The following is a 7513-nucleotide window of genomic DNA, read 5'->3' as shown; positions in this document are numbered from 1 at the left end:
TAGTATCGTTTCGTACTCGACTACAGCGGACATTTTTACTAACAACGAAGCATCTTATTGCTTATCGCTCTCTTAATAAATAAATAATCGCTTGGCGAGCGGCTTGCCAAGCGGTTTAAACGGAACGACCAGCTTAGATAGCCACAGCAAGCCGCTTGCTAACGGAACACACCTACTCGTTCTGGTAAAATGAATACACGACAACAAACGAAACTGTCGTTCATAATGTCATTTAAAACCTCAAGTTGTTTACCGAATCGACTTTAGAATGACTGTACTGTACGGGGTGCTGCATTCATGAGGTGCACTGTACGGTATACTGTAGTTAGCGTATTGTATACACTGTACTGTGTGCCGTTGCTATGAGACGACATTGAAACCGCCATTTACTGGACGGATCCGATCGATACGGACGACACGGTACGTTTTTCGTTCGTGCATTCGTTCTCCTCACTAAATGTTGTGATCTCTTGACTCAAATTAAATTGAAGATGGGGTTTTCCTATTTAAAACGTATCGAAACAAATGGAGACGATAAAGCTTCTGCGGCAACACACGAGAAAGAAGCCGCTCAAATCAAATTAAACCGGTTTATACCGGATTCATATATTTAATATATATATTATATGGACTGTCTATCTGTCCTGTCGGTACAGTTGTTGGAACGTCACCTGGGGTATTAACTAGCCAGAATCGATCTATCTCAGCGGCATTGCATGGCTAACTTGGTTACCAATGCACATTGCACTCGTGCCCAGCTAACTTGGTTACCAATGCACATTGCACTCGTGCCCAGCTAACTGGGATACCAATGCACATTGCACTTGTGCCCAGCTAACTGGGTTACCAATGCACATTGCACTTGTGCCCAGCTAACTTGGTTACCAATGCACATTGCACTCGTGCCCAGCTAACTTGGTTATCAATGCACATTTCACTCGTGCCCAGCTAACTGGGTTACCAATGCACATTGCACTCGTGCCCAGCTAACTTGGTTACCAATGCACATTGCACTTGTGTCCAGCTAACTTGGTTACCAATGCACATTGCACTTGTGCCCAGCTAACTGGGTTACCAATGCACATTGCACTTGTGCCCAGCTAACTTGGTTACCAATGCACATTGCACTCGTGCCCAGCTAACTTGGTTACCAATGCACATTGCACTCGTGCCCAGCTAACTGGGTTACCAATGCACATTTCACTCGTGCCCAGCTAACTGGGTTACCAATGCACATTGCACTTGTGCCCAGCTAACTTGGTTACCAATGCACATTGCACTTGTGCCCAGCTAACCTGGTTACCAATGCACATTGCACTCCTGCCCAGCTAACCTGGTTACCAATGCACATTGCACTTGTGCCCAGCTAACTTGGTTACCAATGCACATTGCACTTGTGCCCAGCTGACTTGGTTACCAATGCACATTGCACTTGTGCCCAGCTGACTTGGTTACCAATGCACATTGCACTTGTGCCCAGCTAACTTGGTTACCAATGCACATTGCACTTGTGCCCAGCTAACTTGGTTACCAATGCACATTGCACTCGTGCCCAGCTAACTTGGTTACCAATGCACATTGCACTCGTGTCCAGCTAACTGGGTTACCAATGCAAATTGCACTCGTGCCCAGATAATTTGGTTACCAATGCACACTGCACTTGTGCCCAGCTAACTGGGTTACCAATGCACACTGCACTCGTGCCCAGCTAACTTGGTTACCAATGCACACTGCACTCGTGCCCAGATAATTTGGTTACCAATGCACACTGCACTTGTGCCCAGCTAACTTGGTTACCAATGCACATTGCACTCGTGCCCAGCTAACTGGGTTACCAATGCACATTGCACTCGTGCCCAGCTAACTGGGTTACCAATGCACATTGCACTTGTGCCCAGCTAACTGGGTTACCAATGCACACTGCACTTGTGCCCAGCTAACTGTGTTACCAATGCACACTGCACTCGTGCCCAGATAATTTGGTTACCAATGCACACTGCACTTGTGCCCAGATAATTTGGTTACCAATGCACACTGCACTTGTGCCCAGATAATTTGGTTACCAATGCACATTGCACTTGTGCCCAGCTAACTGGGTTACCAATGCACATTGCACTTGTTCCCAGCTAACTTGGGTACCAATGCACATTGAACTAGTGCCCAGCGAATTTGGTTACCAATGCACATTGCACTCGTGCCAAGCTAACTTGGTTACCAATGCACATTGCACTTGTGCCCAGCTAACTTGGTTACCAATGCACATTGCACTTGTTCCCAGCTAACTTGGTTACCAATGCACATTGCACTTGTGCCCAGCTAACTGGGTTACCAATGCAAATTGCACTTGTGCCCAGATAATTTGGTTACCAATGCACACTGCACTTGTGCCCAGCTAACTTGGTTACCAATGCAGCTAACTTGGTGCCCACCACTCTTCTCTCCCCTCCCTCCCCCCCAATCACACCAGCTTCCCCCACCCCATCCCCCGCTTCTCCCCCAATCACGCCCTCCCCCTGCTTTGCCTACGTCCCTGATTTTGTGAATAAAATACTACTAAAAACAAGCATTCTGAGTATTGCGCTGCAATACATGTCCCCTACCAAAGTTCAAAGTGCCATAACTTTGTCAAAAATGATCGAATATGCAAATTTATGCACGGTTGATGCTGGTTTTCAAACCTGATCTGAGGTATGCTGAGACACGTGTGTCACGCCTCGCCTCGTTGATAAGCCCGCAAGGTCGCTCCGTGGAGCGGCCTGCACGTATTGCACTGTGTGAATTATATAAATTATTACCAACTCACGGTCTGAGGTACTCGCGATTCAAGAGATATCCATCTTTTTATGGCACATTGGAGAAGCCAATGCGAGGTTTCTTCTTCCTCAACTTGTCACAACTCTGTCAAATGCGATCGAGTTAAAAAAGTCAGAATTTGACCAAATCTGTTTTATTCGTTTGTTAATATACCTCAGCTCTTGACAAATCTTAAATTAGTATTTTATTTGAGGTTAAAATGACCGCGACAGGTCGTGTCCAACGATGCTTTCAGTCTGTACATGTGATAAATAATTAAATCCGCACATTTGACGCCTCTTCTTCTTCACGCAATAACAACTTATAGCTTCCAGACCGTACATCCAATCATCTTGAAATTTTGCAGACTTGTTACTCTTCATGACTTCTACTATAGTATGAAGTTTCACGTCGATCAATAAAGCGATTCAAGAGATATGCATTTTTAAAATATTTTCGTTTAATTAACGATATCTGCCAAACCACGTGAGCTATCGCAAATTCCAAAAGGACATTTTAGTAGACTGACATGCGGAAGAGATCTGTGAAGTTTCCCCTCGATTGGATCAAAAATGAGGGAGGGGCTCGGTTTTAACGGTTCATGCTTAAAAACGTCATAACTCTGAAACCATGTGATGCATGACGTCATGCTCGCTGACTTTTTTGTTCGTCATGGGTATGCAATTCGGCCTGCAAAGTTTGGCCTCGATCTGTTCAGCCGTTGCAGAGAAAAAGGGGTTTTCGTGTTTTCACGAAAAACAATATGGCGCCCGAACCACGTGACCTGTGACGTCTTAATTACCATTAAAATATTCTACAGACCGAGTCCCTCCTATGGTGAAAATTTGATCTCAATCGGTCCTATTATTGCAGAGAAAATCTTTTTTAAAGGAAATTAAAACTTAAAATGGCACTGAGTGTACACCGTAGTGTACACTGAGTACAAAACTTAAAGTGTACACCGGATCAATCAGAATTATCAGAATTCCCAAAGTTGAAAGTGCCATAACTTTGTCAAAAATGATCGAAACGTCATGAAGTTCGAACTTTATCTGTAACTTATCATGAGGAAACGATGTGCCAAGTTTGAAATCATTAGCATTAAGCGTTTAGAAAAAAAGTCCGGAAAACTGTTCTCTGCGTGACGGACTGACGGACTGACAGACTGACGGACTGACGGACGGAGGGACGGCGTGCAAACCTATAGTCCCCTCCGGTGTACACCGGTAGGGGACTAATAAAGAAATTAAAAGTCTAATGGAAATATTATTTTCAAGAATAACTACAATTTCGGGGAGGAGGTTAAAACAAGAACGTGTAGATAAAGAAGAAGAAGATTATGTAGTTGATGTTGGTGTTATTAGTCCCCTACCGGTGTACACCGGAGGGGACTATAGGTTTGCACGCCGTCCCTCCGTCCGTCAGTCTGTCAGTCCGTCAGTCCGTCACGCAAAAAACAGTTTTCCGGACTTTTTTTTCTAAACGCTTAATGCTAATGATTTCAAACTTGGCACATGGTTTCCTCATGATAAGTTACAGGTCAAGTTTGAACTTCACGACGTTTCGATCATTTTTGACAAAGTTATGGCACTTTGAACTTTGGGAATTCTGATAATTCTGATGATCCTTAAGGACATATCTTTATCGAGATATGACGATCTCAGTGCCATTTTAAGTTTTAATTTCCTTTAAAAACCAATTTCTCTGCAATAATTGGACCGACTGAGATCAAATTTTCACCATATGATGGACTCGGTCTGTAGAATATTTTCATGGTAATTATGACGTCACAGGTCACGTGGTTCGGTCGCCATATTGTTTTTCGTGAAAACACGAAAACCCCTTTGTCTCTGCAACGGCTGAACAGATCGAGGCCAAACTTTGCAGGCAGAATCGCATACCCATGACGAACAAAAAAGTCAACGAGCATGACGTCATGCATCACATGGTTTCAGAGTTATGACGTTTTTAAGCATGAACCATTAAAACGAGCTCCTCCCTCATTTTTGATCCAATCGAGTGGAAACTTCACAAATCTGGTCAGCACTAAAATGTCCTTTTGGAATTTGCGATAGGGCACGTGGTTTGGCAGATATCGTGAATTAAACGAAAATATTTTTTTAAAATGGATATCTCTTGTTTATTCTCGAGTTCTCCTCAATAGGCTATGAGCCAGACCCTCAAATTTTCGACATTATGCTCAATCAGAGGGAGGATGGCTTCCAGTTATTTTTGGCAAGGCCAGGGACCCTAGTGCTGAAAAAAATGTGATAGCAGTGTGAAACTCTTAGCCGTATCTGTGTTATCATCACATTTGTCAGACCACCCCAATAACGCTTTCGGTAATTTTTCCGCCTAAGATTTAGGGGGTAGGGTTCGTTTTGGGGCTTTCAAATAATATCTCCTATATGTATCAGTTAGTGTTGTATACCAGGTGAAAGGTAATTGAATTATCTTTCACATGATGTATAGAAAGTGCCTGTGTGATATATAGTAACCTCTTTATGATCATTAAAACATAATTATTTCCACCAACCCTCAAAAATTTATCACAAAATCCCCAATGAAAACAAAATTAGGCAAAAATTCAGTTTGGCGGATATTAAATGAATTTTTGAATTTGAGAAACACACAGTATGATTAAAGTCAAATTTGGGCCTTAAATCTCATACACCTTGATAAAGATGAGAAAATCCAATATACAGTAGTTGCTGTAACCATGACCTAAAATCCATAAATGTATATCTTTCCGCTCTTATGATATATTGATTTACATTTTACGATTTTTGACCGACAGCATGTATATAGTTTGTATACCATTATTGGTCTAAAAATAGTATATATAATATTGGGATGTCAGCCATATATAGGCCAAAAAGTACTGAAATTGGTGTCAGAAATGTCTAATTCTAAAAATATGAAGGCATTATGACCAAACTGTATGTGGTGTTCTTGAATATACCACAGACGTATGATGCATGTGATGATTAACCTACTCCATGTATATGTATGTATCCTGATGTACCCTAACTTGGCGAGATAATTTACATCATATTCATGCAAACGTTTTTAGTCTTGTAGTGTTGTATGGTTCTCTTATATTACCAGCTATACATAAAGTAAACCAAAGGAAAACAATGTACTTTCTATTTAAGCAACATATATTTATAGACATCATACCATAAAGTACACGAGTTATCAATTCAGCGTACACCATATTTGTTACACATATGTACATGATCTTTCTCCATACAGTTCTACAATTCAGAAGTTATCCTCGTCATCGTCGTCGTCTTCTTCATCGTCTTCTGCCGAACTGTCATCACTCTCACCATACACTCTCTGGTTGTCACATGTGGTGAGTTTGCACATGTCTGTGCACTTCAAACCACTGGCCATGCAGACACACATGGGTAGTGTGCATCTTTTCGAACAGGTGCATGCCAGTAAATCCAGAACCGCCTGTGGTGCGGGCTGTCCTTGCATCCAGTCGACTGCCAGCTGCACGCGACCATCCTGGGTATCCCAGTGCCATCCTTTCCCGATTGGACTCAGTACTGCTGGATCCATCTTGAGACTCCTCTTCCAAATAGCGGCTTGATAGTTGGCTCGCTGTGCATGTTTGGTTAAGCAGTCTTTGCACGGAGGTAGCTGGTGACTGTCGATCTCTCCCCTCTTGGCACAGAACAGGTGATATCTCAAGTCATTCACCTTCACTGTCCCCGACTTCGGTGCGTACATGAGACAAGTGAAGTTCTCCAATTTATCCATCAGTTCCTCACTGACGTCCCAGTCCTCTCCCAGCTGTGTACATGCATCCTGCACATCTTTGTTGGTTCTGATGAGTTTTAGTGCAGTCAGTTTTCCTCGTCCAGCGAACGTGCTGACTGTGTCGCATCCGGTATAGGCATGCATTCCAATTAGGGCCTGACATACATTTGTGCCGACTGACTTTCCTATTTTCCCTATGTCTAGGATTTTAGCCCTTGCTTTGGTGCCACATTTCTGAAACAACTTGGCATGAATCTTGGTATGAAATGCCAAGCCAATGACAAGTACGTCGGTGTCATCTGAGCTAATAAGCACAGACTGGTATCCATGTGCGGCAGCATGGGCAGCATGCAAGAACAGACGACCATCTGCTTCCTCGTGTGTGCTTTCCAGGGCCACTACTTCTTGGCTAGCATCAGATGTGATCTGATAACACTTGTCATCGCATGTTACAAAGAGAACCTTTCCCTGTAGGCGTCTGATGTACTCTGGTTTCTTCCACTCTTCGACCAGGAACATGATAAGACTTGACTTGTTCCCAACATAGCTGAGAAACTTGCGCCATTGCCTTACAATTTGAGATGCCGTGATGTTTTTCAGCTCAAGTCCAAGTTCTTCCCCCCTGGTTAACCGTTCGCTGTTTTTGATGGAAGTCTCCTTGTAGGTGTCAAAGACGACATCGATCCTCTGGCTACTGCATCCATCCTTCAGGGCCATGGATAGGACAATCATGGCCACTTCGGCAAATGTAGTTTGATCACCTGCCACCTTCTGTATAAGGAGCATCCCGTCAATAATTGTTGCCGAATTGTCGGGTATCCTTTCAGCCGGGGTCACAGTCCTTTGCAAGGCCGTGGCTAGGGCAGCTTTGTTGGTTTTCCGTAGAAGGCCTTCGGGTGTTGCCAGGGCCCATGGCAAGGGACCTAGAGGATGAGATAGCACCTCTGCC

At 43.5% G+C, this 7513-nt stretch overlaps 1 protein-coding gene across 4 annotated transcripts in view; it reads left to right on the top strand.

Moving 5' to 3' along the window:
* Positions 1-353: 353 nt before the first annotated feature.
* Positions 354-7513, top strand: part of LOC137422530 (uncharacterized) — a 56469-nt gene continuing 49309 nt past the window's right edge. The window contains exon 1 of one of the 4 annotated variants that reach the window (XM_068109266.2): positions 354-420. The gene's annotated coding sequence lies outside the window, so the exon portion shown is untranslated. The remainder of the gene's footprint in view (positions 421-7513) is intronic. The other 3 variants (XM_068109263.2, XM_078772821.1, XM_068109262.2) reach the window with 3 other exon arrangements.

This window comes from Myxine glutinosa, chromosome 2, assembly GCF_964187855.1.
Source record: "Myxine glutinosa chromosome 2, kmMyxGlut1.1, whole genome shotgun sequence".
Classification (NCBI taxonomy): domain Eukaryota; kingdom Metazoa; phylum Chordata; class Myxini; order Myxiniformes; family Myxinidae; genus Myxine; species Myxine glutinosa.
Note: the sequence above shows the minus strand (reverse complement) of the source record. Positions and strands in the feature narration are given on the sequence as shown.